This window comes from Pteropus vampyrus, unplaced genomic scaffold (assembly GCF_000151845.1).
Source record: "Pteropus vampyrus isolate Shadow unplaced genomic scaffold, Pvam_2.0 Scaffold143, whole genome shotgun sequence".
Classification (NCBI taxonomy): Eukaryota; Metazoa; Chordata; class Mammalia; order Chiroptera; family Pteropodidae; genus Pteropus; species Pteropus vampyrus.
In genome coordinates this window covers 1,153,343-1,167,974 of record NW_011888924.1, presented here as the reverse complement: position 1 = coordinate 1,167,974, position 14,632 = coordinate 1,153,343, and the positions used below count along the sequence as shown (strand labels likewise).

General features: G+C 42.7%; 1 protein-coding gene across 2 annotated transcripts in view; it reads left to right on the top strand.

Moving 5' to 3' along the window:
- The first annotated feature begins 109 nt into the window (after positions 1–109).
- The window catches only part of APOH (apolipoprotein H), a 45,367-nt gene continuing 30,844 nt past the window's right edge, over positions 110–14,632 (top strand). Inside the window, exons 1-2 of one of the 2 annotated variants that reach the window (XM_011368502.2) lie at positions 110–178; positions 461–591. The gene's annotated coding sequence lies outside the window, so the exon portion shown is untranslated. Of the gene's footprint in view, positions 179–460; positions 592–6,960; positions 7,057–7,974; positions 8,107–14,632 lie in introns of those variants that run through there. The other variant, XM_023535631.1, reaches the window with a different exon arrangement.

The window sequence follows — 14,632 nt, the reverse complement described above, 5'->3', positions numbered from 1 at the left end:
ATGTCGTGATGCTCTCTCAAACCCGGCTGGGGAGAAGTATCTGCCCAGATAAGTGTTACCAATTGGTGAGAAGTCCTGTTTCATCTGTCCTCTACCTTATCTCTTTATCACTGGATAATAAAGCCAGGAAACAAAGCAAAACATGCCAGAACGTCAACACCAGGAGGAAACTTTAGAGGTAATGTCTATGTTCATTATTTGTTGGTTTCACAGGTGTTCGCATATCAAAACTGAATTTTATACTTTATCTGTACAACAATGTACGGCAATTGTGCCTCGACAGAACTGTACTGTTGTTTAAAGCCTAATAGCTAAATACACTAAAACAAACAAGCCAGAAGAAGACTTTCCCGCATGGCATTCAGCTGCCTTTTCCCAGGGTGTTACTCTGTGCTGTCAGTGTGAGAGTCAAGTTTAGTTCCATTCCCAAAACGTTAACTGAGCTCCAATTCCATGACAGACACTCCACGAGGCCCAGAAATACAAAGTGAAGATGTGCTCCCTGCCCTCCAGAAGCTCGAAATCTTTGTGCTGTAACTCAAAAAGAGAGCAGTCCAGACCTGCAGTGGGGTCTCATTCAGAGAAGCACAGGTGGGCAAAAGGAAGTAAGTGAAAGATAAAAGAATATCGTTCGTTTCTCATGTCCCCCAGAGGACATCAAACGAAGTGCAATTCTTAACCCCAACCAGACTCTTCACCCTCCTTTCCTTCTTATCGCACCCCTCAACATTCACTCTGCCCTCCCACATTCTCAGGAGCCTCTCAGAAACCCCCTCACACACCCCGCCAAATTCCCTCCTCTACCCACGCTAGATCAGCTTTTATTTCCTCTCCCCACATTTATTATTTTTCTTATACTCTTTAGTATTTCGTCAATTTTGACAAGACCTCTCTCTACCTCTCCCTTCAAGGAAAGGCTTTCTGTTCTCTTTCTATGATCTTGCATCACAAAAAAAGTCTAGGAACCAGTTTTAAACAGGGTAAATTGGAATGGGAGTGAGCATCGGGGTAGCTGAGCAGATGGAGAGAGTTGGCAATTACCAGCTTTTCGTCCATTTGTTCAACAATGAATACTAGGTCCTGGAATATTAATATATTGTGTGTTTACTATGTATTGATACAGCGAGGAGCCAAACAGACATATATTCCTCCCTTTGTGTAATTTACATTCTCTTTGGTAATTTGAGTGGGAGAGGGGAGAGTTTGTGGACACATCCACCTAACAAAATTTAACTCATCACATATGTTCACTTCTATTTTTATGATAGCCGTCATTGAATAACACATGCACAACTACCTTCAAAACTTCGATCTGGTTTTAGTTGGGATGTTTTATGCTGTACGCAATAAGCTGTATGCTCTGACAAGAGCACAACTCCCTCCAGTTGGTATAGGGCAAAGATTCAAGAACAACTTGAAGCAGCTCAGAAGGTATGTCCAGTAAGGTTTATATAGGTAAATCAGTAAGTGACGTGGAATGCCAGCTACCCCCTTGGGTAGGGCTGTTTCACAAGAGTCCGTGCAGTGATGCCAGCCTGTTTCTTTTGAATGCACACTTAATATTTTTTTGGCAAACTATACAATCCGCAATTGTATCTGTGGTTGACATGACCTTAGAACTAGAGTTGTGACACCTCCCAAAGGCTTAGAATCCATTCAAATGTCATTCGAGTTTCTCTGAAAGGTGTGGTTCTAACAAACAGGAAAGACAGAAAAAGTATTCAGAAACACAACTTATGAATAAATACTAGTTTTGCATTTATCACATGCTCAAGCACTGTTACAGATACTGTGAGTGAACAGTGAACAGAATAGTTTCGGTGGAGACGTGCAGGTTGTCAAAACTTGTTTGGAGAGGGTTTAAGAGAGAAGGGAAGGAGAGAAATTGAAGTCGGTTTACAGAGTGCTGTTGCAAACAAGAGTAAAAAGGTGGAGGAGGGTGGCTAGTGAGATCTAAATACTTTTTTTTTTTAATGAGACGGTAACATTATATTCGTATGATAGTGGGAATGACCCTGGAAAGTGAATAGAAATAAATACGTTAGTTACGTTGACTAAGTATGGTTGCTCGGTGACAGAGAAGAAAAACTTATTCTCGACCCACTTAGGTTAAATAATTGGGGGTGCGCGAATTAAATTGATAAACAACAGATTAACAGAAGAAAATACCAATTTTTATTCATGTACATACATAGAAGCACACAGAAGAACGTGACTCAGGGAATGATTAGAATTTGGGGCTAATATGCCATCTTAACAGGGGAAGGGAAGGGAGAGAAAGGGCACTTATGTGAAAACAAATGACTTTTAGGAAAAGTAAGTGGGCCCTTAAGAGAACAGATGGAGATACAATAGTTTTGTGACAAGATCTAAACAGCGATCTCTTATTCTGGGGACTTCATCTCCAGTGATAAAAGTTGTAAAACTCCCAAGGAGGAGATTTATGACAGTTGAATTCTTTTGGCAGGTTCTGCGTTTAGGCCAATAATAAGGGGAGTTTAGAGAAAGCCTCCTTCTGCAAGTATTGACACTCAAATGACTTTAGCTCAAAATAATTTTTACGTCGCAGTGGTGTATTCTATATTTCGGAGTCCGTGGCAAACTGACTATTAAAAAGAACCCAACTGCGCAGGCAGTCACGGGAAAAGTCACTCTTGGTGTCAGAGTTCCACTTGCGTTCTCTTTTGGAATGTCTGTCAGCAGCCTCGGCAGGTGAGGTGGCGACCCCAAATTGCAGGTACACTATAAATGTCTTCTATTCAGTGAGTTAGTGTACTTCCCCTCAGGGAGGTCTAGGATTAACTGAACAGATAATAAAAGAAATTAACCCTACGCTATTTGTATTTTTGAGTTAAGTTTGGAAAGAAACTGTGTTTCGTTGTGATCGCAAGAATGTGGCGTAGTAGGGGCTTTAAATAGATCTACTCTGTGATTCTAATTTGCGATGTGTCACTGAGTCATGGTTTAGACTGTATTTTTAAGTTGAAGTTTTAATGGCTTTATAAGCAGTGTTAAAACAAGAGAATTTTAAGATTCACCAGTTTTATAAATTTAACTTTTTAGATTTATAAAATTTATTTAAGTTTTAAGTGTTAATGAAGGGATCTTCGTAAGACAGTTGTCAGTTTATTATTGTTTATTATTTTCCTCAAGGATCTCTAAAGTGATTTTTAAACAGAAGAGTAAAAGTTTGTAAACCAAACTTAAAAGCTTAAGGAAAAAGTATATTTTTGAATCTGTAACATTAGTAAATTATGTTCTTCTGAATGTTTTTTTGGGCAAAGCAAAAGAATGACAAAAGTCATCCTCAGGGACAAAAAAAACCCCTCACATTGACAGTTCTGTGTGGAATATTATCTTATACACGCATTTATTTAGAGATTTTTTTTCTTCCCTTTTAACAAGGGTTCTGGAACCAATGGAAAGCCCAAGTTTCATTCCTGGGGCCTTCTGTGCATGTTCATCTCTAAGAATGCTGGCATGGTTTTTCTAAACGTATCAAACACATATTCAGAGTGAGCTGGACTTAGAGCTGTCAAATCTAGATTCATTACCTTTGGAACTGGGTGCTTCTCTCACAGCCCGGATATCAGTAATTGAAAAATGGTCTGAGCTAAAAAAAAAAAAAAAATTGAAAAAAATCTGGCCTACCAAATTGCTCCATTGCCTTAGAAAACAATTTTAATGGAATTTCAATAGAGCGAATTAAGAGGATGCAGAAAGCATACTGTTTGATGAAATTGCTGCTGTCACATGAAAACAATGACATCTGGGAGGTCTGCTGGGACAAAGTTGGATAATGGTACTTCCCTGCTCATTGGGAATATTAACGTTAAACTTACATCTCTAATAAATACTTTTAGTTGATGCTAGATAATTTAGTTCTCTGTAGCTGACCTAAACTAACCTAATAACTTACGAAGTTTAACAAGAGAGAAGTGACAATAAAAAAGCATTTAACATTTACCAAGGGTTGGACTATGTCCCAAGAATTATTTTAAGCTCTTTACAGGCAAATGTTAGTTAACTCATTCAATCCTTAGATCATACAAGGTGGATGTTAATATTATCCCTGTGAAACAACCAAGAGTAAAAAAAGAAAAAAAAAAAAAAGCCAAGTGTACCGAGACGCAAAGAGAAAATTACATATCCAAAATCACACAGCTGGTAACTAGAAGGGCTGAGATTTGAACCTTGGCAGCCTGACCCACAGCCCATGCCCATTCACTAAATGGTCTGCCGTCCGTGGCTAGTGTCTTCAACATTTTCATGTCAATCCTATACCTTGACAAGAGGCATTCTCCCAAGATGGTTCTCTCGGGCCTAGTGTGGGATTTTTTTTTTCCAGCTTAGGAGATCCTTCACTGAGGAACCAAGGCTGCTGCTGACAGCACATAAATATTGAGAGTCAGAGAGAAGCCAGTCTTCCATCTAGTGGTGTGAGAATGACTTGGGGAGATCATAGGAGCAAACAGGCAAAACAAATATTTCGATACAATATCCTAGTCATCACCTATAAGCTGGCTTTTTTTCTTTTCTTTGATAGAGTGTGTAATACACCTCAGAGCACTTGGACTAGGCAAAGATGATGTAAATGAGCACAAACTCCAATGCTCGATACTCTGTTATCTATCATACAACTATATCCATTTTAACCTAGGAGCCTAAGCAGCAAGGAATCATCAGTGAATAATAATGTCTTTGTGCGAGTTAGGAACTAGGGCAGGCATACACTTTTGTCATTGTGCACGAGGAGGATTTTTCTCTTATTTGCAATCACGTAATTTATGGCTAGAATATGGTAAAGAAAGGTGGTATTTTGGACACTATCAAAGTTGAAGAGCAGTAAATGGTGAGTTTGCTTTACGGTTTTTATTGCTTTTCCTAAACAATGTCTTAAACACAGACTAGCGAATTCACTATAACTAACAAAGTAGTCTTAAATTCAACAGTTAGAGTCTCAGGTGCTATAATTGAGACTGTAGAAAGACTTGAGCCAGACACACCTGGTTTTATATCTTCTTCCATTTACCTTCTTCTCAAATCAGTAGTTAAGCAGATTCTCCCCTGAGCCGTCCAGTAGTTCCTGTCCAGTGCCCTAACTTCTTCCTGTTTGCTTCCTCAGCATTCCAAGCTCTTCGTTAGCACACTCTGGGAAATACCTTTTAATACTGAGTCTCACCAACCGCAAACCTCGTCAGAGCCTTTCTTTGCACCTTTTTGCTTTGTGGTATAGCACCTAGCACATTCCAGCCCCATTTCTTCCACAATCAGTGCAGGCAGTGGGGATACAGCAGTTACTACAAGGAAGTTCCTTCTGTTATGAAGCTTTCATGCTGTAAGGTTGGGCTGAACTGACCATCAGAACCCAAAATAGAATCCGGTACCAGCCCTCCATACTTGGACCGAACAAAACATTTCATATCTTGTTCACGCCTTCATTTGACCTTATTTGCATCTTAAATCTTTTTTCTTTTTTTTTCCATCTGTGAATTGTGTTCCTGGCTTTTTAGAGAATTCTGCGTGAGCAGGAAAGTGAAGAATGACCTGGGAGCACGGGAGGCCTTGCCCCTCTCAACATTCCAGATTTACTGAAGCAAATCCTACGTTTGGTGCCCGTGAGGTGGGAGATTGTCAGCAATGCAGTTAGTCAGCCTCTTTCCTCCCCCTCCCTACCTTGTTCTTGCCTCTGCTGGGAGGCTGATTCTCAGGCAGCACCTGGTTTCTGAGGCATATTGTCTAATCTCTTCTTTTTTGTACTCAGAATCCAGACTCTGGACCTGTCCTGCCCATCACAGCACAGAACATTTTTGCTATTCCTCTCGCCCTATCCCGTCCTCTCTTTGAACCCTGCCCTTCCTCCTTTCTGCTGCCTACATACCCCCATGTCCCTAGAATCCAAAATGCACCCCAGTTGCCCCCGGAAAAGTACCCCTGTGCCATAACATCTCAAGCATGGTGGGTGAAATCCCTGATTTTGCTCAGACATGTTGCTGGGTCCTCAGAATCAGAGCCAGAAGCCAAGGTTTCTGCTTCCAGGAGCTCGGGGTTGACTTCTTTTGTCCAACAACTAATCATCCTTTGGAGATACTCTGACTTCACTTCTGACCGACCACCCTTAACGATGACCTTCTACAGATTAGTTTTAAGTTCTTTTCATTCACAACTCAACCAATGAATCATCTTTAAACAAGCACCAAAGTAGATTAAAAGAGCTTTTATCTGAAGACATTCTTTATAGAATTTTTTTTAAAAAAAGGGCTAAGTAAAAACCATTCACAATGCTTTTATCTTTCTATGCAATTGAATTTTTCAGATGTAGGGCCTCTGAAAAAAATGTCATTATATTTATTTCTACCTACTCCAGTATCTAGAAAATGTTGAATTATTGGACTAAACTTTCAAACACCAACCATTTTTAAAAGAACCTTTGGTAATATAAAGCAGCTTAACAATGACCAGTTTGCCTCACGTTGCTTCATATGAGAAATAAATACATATGTGTATTTTAAGGAAGGGTGTGCAGGATATGGAGAGAGCATCTTTTGCTATTCTTTCTTCACTCTGCAGTCGTATTGCCTGGAGGGACATACAAAGTGAGTCCCTATTTATTGGGAAAGATTCCATGTGGGTTTCAGCTGCAGGCATTTGAGATATTGGAACTCAAGTTTGTTATACCAAACCAGTCAGGGGTTCCGAATTAATGAATCTCTGAACTGGAAAATCTCCACTAACGAGTGGGGATGCTAGGGCCAGCGGTTCGCAAACAAAACAATGTGATTTCGCCAGAAACATCAGCTATGTGCCGCCCAAAATGTTTCCCCTCGAGGTTTCAGTGACGATGCCTCGCTTTTCCCTTTCACCCTCTGTTAGGCGCACGTGACCTTGAGAAACAATGAGAGCAACTTAGAAGTTAGAACCCAAAGCCGAAAGCCTTCCATCCGCATACCTCCGTTAGTGAGTTGAACAGCTGAGGCGCTTTGTGAATTCATAACAGGAGTGTCAGCTTGAAAGAAATGGCAATGACATGTTTCTAGTGAATCTGTACAGAGCGGGGTGAGTTTCTCAAAAACATCTTCTACTTGTGCCCCCTCTTTTGTGGGGGTGTTCTCTCTCTTTTTTTTTTTCATTTTAACTCGTTTTTGTTTTTTAAAAGAAGGCTCAGATGGGCACACAGTAAAATACAAATATTAGGGAAATGTTTTTCTCCGCACTGTCTCCTCCCCTCCCGTCCCCCAGAGGTAATCTCTATACTTGCCTTTTAAAGAAAAAATATTCATGTTGCACAACACAATGTCTTGATCCAAGTCTTTAAAAAGTTAAAGACAAAATGCTTCAGATAACCTCTGTCACTGCCGTGCCCCAGGCTCTTCTCTTTTTAAAAATATCCGTAATTGGTCCTACCAGACATTGGGAATTAAAAGGTTAACCAGCACCATAGCTTAGGATGTTTTTTCTAACTACATCACAGAATTGCTTTTCATGTTTACTCAGCCTTAGATGAGATCAATAAATGTGTGTTGATCAAATAGGTTGTATTTGGTTCACTAAAGGGCCATGTAATGAGAAAATAATAAGCGAGCATGTAGCCATCACATTTTGCCTCTTTTACCACATAAAATAGGTTTTAAGGTAGGTTCCCACAAATAAAAGAGTCTCAAGAAAGGTAACCTGGCGTGGAGACAGACAGACAGATGGAGAGGAGAGAGGAGACTGACAGTTTCTGGAAAGGCCTCAAGTGGATTCATTCCAGATATTTTATTGCTGCTGATAACCCAAGTAAAGGGCAAAACCCTTGGTTATTTTTTCTGAAAAAGATTGGAGCAATAACAGTAGAAAATGTCTATGTTTATTAAAAACTCTGTCAATGTCAAGTTGTTATGAAAGTTGCTACTCTTTGGTCCGTCATCTGGGAGATTCTGTACGCAGAGGCTTGTGGCCACAGGCTCCTGCTCACTGTCATTTTGCTAACAGGTCCAGCACCCCTGGAGGGGGCTGGCTAAGCACCTGGAGCTTCGCTGCCTGCTTAGGCTCACAGAAGACAGAGACTGACAGCACAACATTTGGATTCTTCAAGCTCACCCTTCTGAGGATTTCTATTAGCAGGTCAGTGGCCCTTGATAGAAAGACAGATCTGGACTTTATTAAAAACAACAACAACAACAACAACTAGAATTCCACGTCTCTTTTGAGAATTGACATTTCTATAACTCCTTAATAGGAGTTAATGGATCAAGATGTAATTCCCAGGGGCAACCTCCTTAGCCGGCTGACCTTGCTGGGTTATTTAACCTCTGCAAACTTCAATTTCCTCTTCTGTAAAATGGGGATAATCATGTATATCCCTACAAAGGATGTTGAGAGAACTTAGTGAAATAATGTACAGAAGGCCCCAAACCCAGTCCCTGGCCGATAGCAGGTGCTCAATAAATATAAGGCCCCTACTTAAGACATATATGTTAGGGATGGAAGAAAGAAAGGATCATAAAGGAAGAATAGAAAGAAGACAAGGAAGGAGGAAGCAAGCACCAGCAGGAAGAGAAGAAAGAACTAACAGGGTTTTTTGTCATGGAAAAAGTGCTCAGTGCTCAGCTGGCACACACTTCTCCCTCCTGCGGGTCAACCTTTGGCCATTTTATTCCTCATTAGCACCTTTCCTGGGAGCCAAAGCTCAAACCAGTCAATTTTGCTGTTAGCAGGTCTTGTCAAGGTTGAGTTGGGGGAAGAAAAGACGCAGTCACAATAAAGGTCAGAGATTGCGTGTCCATTACCATTATCTCTCTCTCCTCTTTTCTCGTTACTCCAATATCCCTGTAGAGAAGTCTGGGTCCTGCATCTTTACTTCTTCATCCTTCATTTATTGTTTAACCCTGGTCAGTTGTCTTCTACCTACCCGACTCCCAAACGGATACTCTTCTGACCTTGCCCTTTCAAAGGCCATTGATGACCTCTTGTTTGCCAAATCGGGTTGCTTTTTCTCAGTCTGTGTGGTTTGTGTGGCTGACCTGAAAACTCACTATTCCTGTAGCTAACTACCGTTAGTTTTTGAGAAAACAAGTTGTCCATCAAACTCCATCTGCCCCTTCTTCCTTGCTGTCCCATTCCGTAGGCAATGTGTCCAGCTAAAATACCACATTCCCAGATTTCTTTGTAACTAGGAGTGTCCCATGAGATGTAAGGAGGATCATGCACTCAGAAGGGCAGACTGGAAGGTCATCAGCCAAGTCTTCTGGGGGCTTAAACAGAACCCTGACTGTAGCTTCCTTTCCTGCCCAGCCTGGGGAGACCTGAGATCATCAAGGAAATATTTCTCTAGGATTTACGAGATGAAATCCTCCATCTTCCCTAACATGGGTGTAGAATAAGTGTCTATCTGGGGTGGCGAGAGTGGCACCTCTGAGAAGGGAAATGAAAAATCCATTTGGGAGAAGATGATCTCTGTGTGAAGCGCTGGGAATGATGCTAGGTTGTCGTTATTGGCGGTGGGGTGACATACCCAGACGTTACAGAGCTGCAGGGGGCTGGGAGGGTGGGCCTGAAGTAGAGGAGCCCCACCCTCAGTACCAACAAAAGTCAGCCTGGAAGTAGGGACCTCTTAGCTAACGCAGGATGGAAACGCCCAGGTTCCTGCTCATTCTCAGGGTCTGAGGAGGGCTTGGAGGGCAGGGTGCTTCACAGAGGCGCCTAGAAGGCCAGTCGACCTGAAACCTCAGCCAAAGATGGGATGCTGGCTCTATCCGGGGGTCTGGAGTGGAGTGTGGGGGGAGGGGCAGCATAGGGATGATTGTGCAGCGTGTAGAAGAGCCAAATAGGAAAGGATCAGTAAGTCGTGTAAAGGTCGCCAGGGAACGCTCGTACAGTGAGTCACTGTAGTGCAGCACACAGCCCTTGCCAACATTGTTTGCTGAGTGAGTGACACATCTTCCTGATTCACCATGGTTACTATACTGGCTAGTCTGCAAGTGTGTGCCAGTTTACTTAGTCATCTACTGAGGGGAAGACCGTCTTACACATGTAATACCTCTAAAAGATAATTCACAAGGGAGCAGGGAAGTACGGAAAGGTCAGGTGATTACCTGTGACTCTGGGCGAATTCTGCTCTTTTGAGCCTCAGTTTTCTCAGCTGTAAGACGGTAATAATAAAGCACACCTGTCAGCTTTGTTGTCAGGACTAACCGAGGTCATGCATTTAAAGCAGTGGATCTCAAACATCAGGCACCTGAAGAGTGTTAATCTTGTAAACTTAATTAAATTTAGAAAAATCTTTTTAATCTTGTTAAAATACAGGTGATAGGGCCCTACCTCCAGAGTTTCTGATCTAAGAGGTCCAGTGGGGCCTAAGTATTTGCATCTGAGTGATGCTTCCACCACTGGGACCAGACTTTGAGAATCATTGCCTTAAAGCATTGAGGCTCTTGCTGAGCCTTATGCATGGATTCAGCGAGTTCCCTTTCTTTCACCTGTTCATGCAATGGGTGTCTCTAACACAAGGCTTACACTTTTGAATAGTTTCTTTGCATGAATACCATCAACGATCTCTCTGTACTTCAGATATCAGCCTGGGTTTCAGGAAAAGAGCAATATACAGCCTGCAAAGTCTTTCTAGAGATAACAGTATCAGAGCTAATATTTGTGTAAAACTTTCACAGCTATAATTTTATTTCATCTTCACCAAAACCTCATTTGATAGATGAGGACATCGAGGTTGAGAGAGGGCAAGTGACTTGGTCAAAGTCACATAGCTGGAAAGTGAAAAGCCTGGACTCAAATTCAGGTCTTCTGCCGTCTAAGTGGGTGTCCTTTCCATCAAATTCATCTGGCTTCATTGTTGTTGTTGTTATAACCTAGTGGGAAGATGGTTTCCCCCGCCCCCGGTCATCACACATCTTTAACGAGGTGCACGATTCACTGCAAAGTCCATAAGTTGAATGACTTTCTAACCTACAGCCCCCAGCAGCAACCAAACATTGCAGGTGTGAATGGTTTTTTAGTTTTTGTCTGAGACACGCTCAGTTTTAACCATGGAATAAGCTAAAGCAGCTCATTACATGAGAAATGCTGCCCTATCTTGCACGTTCCTCTTCAACAGGGATGCTCCCTGTCCTAAAAGTCTACATCAGAGGCAATGTGTCAAGAATGAAAAGCTTTAGAACCACATTCAATCGATAAGATTGCTGAAAAGCACATGGAAACTCCATCCCATCAAGGTAAAAGGGGAACCACCCATCTCCCGGAAATGGGAAGTTCATAGGGCTGAAAAGGAAGCATCTGACTTCATTTGCAGTAGGATGTGGAGCCAAAAAGACACTTGCTTCAGTGCAATTGGGAATTACAGTTTCGCTGTGAGTAGCATGTAGGAATAGCTCGGTGTGGGGAAAGGGAACAGGCTCTGGAACCAGACAAACCTGGCTGCCAGTCTGGGCTCCTCCATTTCCTGGACAACCCTGGGCAGATCCTCAGCCTCTCTGACAGCACCGAGCTCTCGAGACTGTTGTGGGAGTTAAATAGGATGATGGATCCAGTGTCCCTTTGGGTGTAATATGCACCGAACATGCTGGTTCTCTTCCTCCACCCACTGCGATCACCTTGGGGTGGACTTTTGTCTTTTTTGGGGTGGGGGTGGTGTTTTGTTTTTTCTACCTTACATCAGAACAGCCTTCCTATTTGAGGATGAGTCTTGGGGAGCAGCAGACCTTCTCTCCTTTTGTGGAAGGTAAAGGGGCCACCTACTGCTTCTCCCTGACACCTGGGGAACAGGTGTGTGAACAGGAGTGGGCAAGGATTGGCTTTCTTATCTCTGTTTGGGTTGCCTAAAAGCAGAGCCAGAGACAAGGACTTGGGTGTGGGGAATTCGTGTTGGAGGTGATCCAGGAGACAGGCTGCAGAAGCAGGAAAAAGTGCAATGGAGAAGAAGAAGCACCAGTGAAGGGTGTGTTACTGAGCTGCTTCCAGCAGAAGCACTGACATCCATCCTGCTGGGGACCATCCAAGGAACAGTACAGAGTGAATCTCACAGGTGTTCCTTAAAAACGAAAGGCTAGAGCGATTCCACTCCGAATTGTATACCCAAGAGAAATGAAAACATATATCCACACAAAATCTTATACCCAATATTTTATAGCAGCACTGCTCAAAATAGCCAAAAGATGGAAAAAAAACTCAAATGTCCATCAACTGATGAATGAAGAAATAAAATGTGGTACATAAATACAATGGAAAATTATTCAGTCATTAAAAAAAAAGAATGAAGTACTGATGCATGCTCTAACATGGACGAACCTTGAAAACCTGCTAAGTGAAAGAAGCCAAACACATATTATATGATCCCACTTATATGAAATGTCCAGAACAGGAAAATCTAAAGAGATGGGAAGTAGATTATTGGTTGCGTGGGGATGAGAGGATTGGGGGGATAGAGGTAATAGCTAAAGGGTGGATGGATTTCTTTTCGAGGTGATGAAAATTGACTATAGTGAGGGTTGCACATATCTGTGAATATACTAAAAATCATTGGATCGTACACTTTAAATGGGTGAATCATATGATATGGAAACGCTTTCTCAATAAAGCCAAAGTGAAAAATTGACTGAACTGTATACTTAAAATGGCTAAAATGGTTAAAAAAATAAAGAAAAAAAAATTAAAGTCAATGGCTTACTGTACAAATATAAAGAAGTGGGGAGGGGAGAGATTATTCAAGGTGGGTATGTTTGGAGTCGCATGATCTGTGCCGCTGTCTGCAAAGCCCCATTTATCAAGCCTGGTTCTCCAGCCTTCCAGAAAAATTCATGAGCTCCCTGAGGGCCTTTATGCTCACGGTTGCTGTTCCTTGCAGCCAGAGTCCTGACTCATACGCATCTAGAATAGAATCAGCAAAACAGAAGTTTCTGGGCATTTTATAACACTACCGTTTATTAATGTAAATCAGACGGCCAGACTTACTATAATGGATAGGTCTGTCGTTAGGCCTTTCTTAACAGCAAAATTAAACAGAAAGAATGCGCTTTGGAAAATGCCCATTCCTGGCTGGGGTGGGGGTGTGACGGGGCTGCTTCCTGTCCGTCTGCCTGCTATGATGGCAGTGCCGCCGTGGCCATCACGGGTTGGCAAATATGTCTGTTTCAAATAAGCTGAGGGTAGTAAAAAGAGAAGGGAGCCATCTCAGCCCCCTGAAACCAACCCTGGGCTTCGCAACTGGAGCAGGGAGAATCGCTAAGGGAAAAAAAGAAAAGGTCTTTAACTGGAGTTAAATGTTCTCTCCATTCTCTACTAGCTCCCATTCCTGAGACGGAAAGGCCAGCATGGCCTGTCGAAAGGCTCATTGTGGGAGCATGGGAGGCAGAAACGACCAGAGGGGAAGCACTTTCTCCCTCTGAGCATGCATGAGCATACCTCTTGCGTGAAGTACTTTCAGGCCATGAGGGGGGACCTGTGTCGCGAGTGTTACTGAGATGCGCCCCCCCCACACACACACACCGGAACAGCAATGCCTGAGAGTCAAGGACCATGTGCTGAGCCAAAGAGAGACTTGAAAGATGCTGGTCATCATGGACTGAGGCCTCAGCCCCAGCCCCTGTCCCATTTTAACAAGGCCACAGAAGCTGGAGGGCTTTATCACCAAAAGGAAGAGGGTAGGACCCTCCAGAATCTTTTGGGATTAAATTTTCTGCCAGTCATTAGGTAGGGACCTAAGCAATTTAAATTTATTTTTGAGAGATACATATAGTAATGGGATCTTTGGCGCATCAGAATTCATATTCAGCATATACCATTTTTACGTTTCAATTTCTAGCCTTCACTGTAGTCAGTAATTGAACAGTCAAGTGCATAATTATTTTCATCGCAGAAGCAATCCCTGTACAGCAGAGATATATTACATGTTTTTTATCAAATGGAGCTCGTTCTAAACTTGACACGGATCTAAAGCTGTGGGCTCTCTCTTCCCCTCTCTCTTTGTTCTCATCTCTTTCTGGCTGTTTGGGACCACTGCCTGATTCTTCAACTGACTTCCACTCCTAGACAGTCCTCCTCTTCCTGGCTCCCTAGGGGACCTTCTGGAACCTCAGGACCGTGTCCCAATTCTCAGGTCAAAATTCCTTGCACAGCCACTTGAACTATTTGGGCATCAGAGGCAGCTAGAAAGTCCCCAGCCCGGTGATCCTTAAATGTGATAGTGCATCAGAATCACATGAAGAACCAAAGAATCCATCCAGGTCCTGATGCCTCACTGAGTCAGAGGCTCCAGGGATGGGCCGGGAGTCTGGATGTCTAATAGTCTTCCCAGGCAAGTCTGAAGTACAGCCAGGTTTGGGAGCCGCTGTCTTGGCTAGAGCTTCTCCAACTGCCCACTTCCTAACCATGGAAGAGAACCAGCTGGGAGGCCCTGGGAGGAGTCCCGGTCCACACATCAACTGCCCACTAAAAGCTAAAATGCCTTCGACGTCCCGTTTTTCGTCTTAAAATTCGTTTGCATTCTGATGTCTTCAAGTGTCAATCCTGCCCTCTCTGACTGACTGCTTGTTTTGGTTTGACCCCCGTGTTGATATTACTGGCAATGACAAATCCAAATCGCTCATCACATGTGAACATCTCCACTCTCCAGATTTCCATGTAAAGATAAATATGGTGCCAG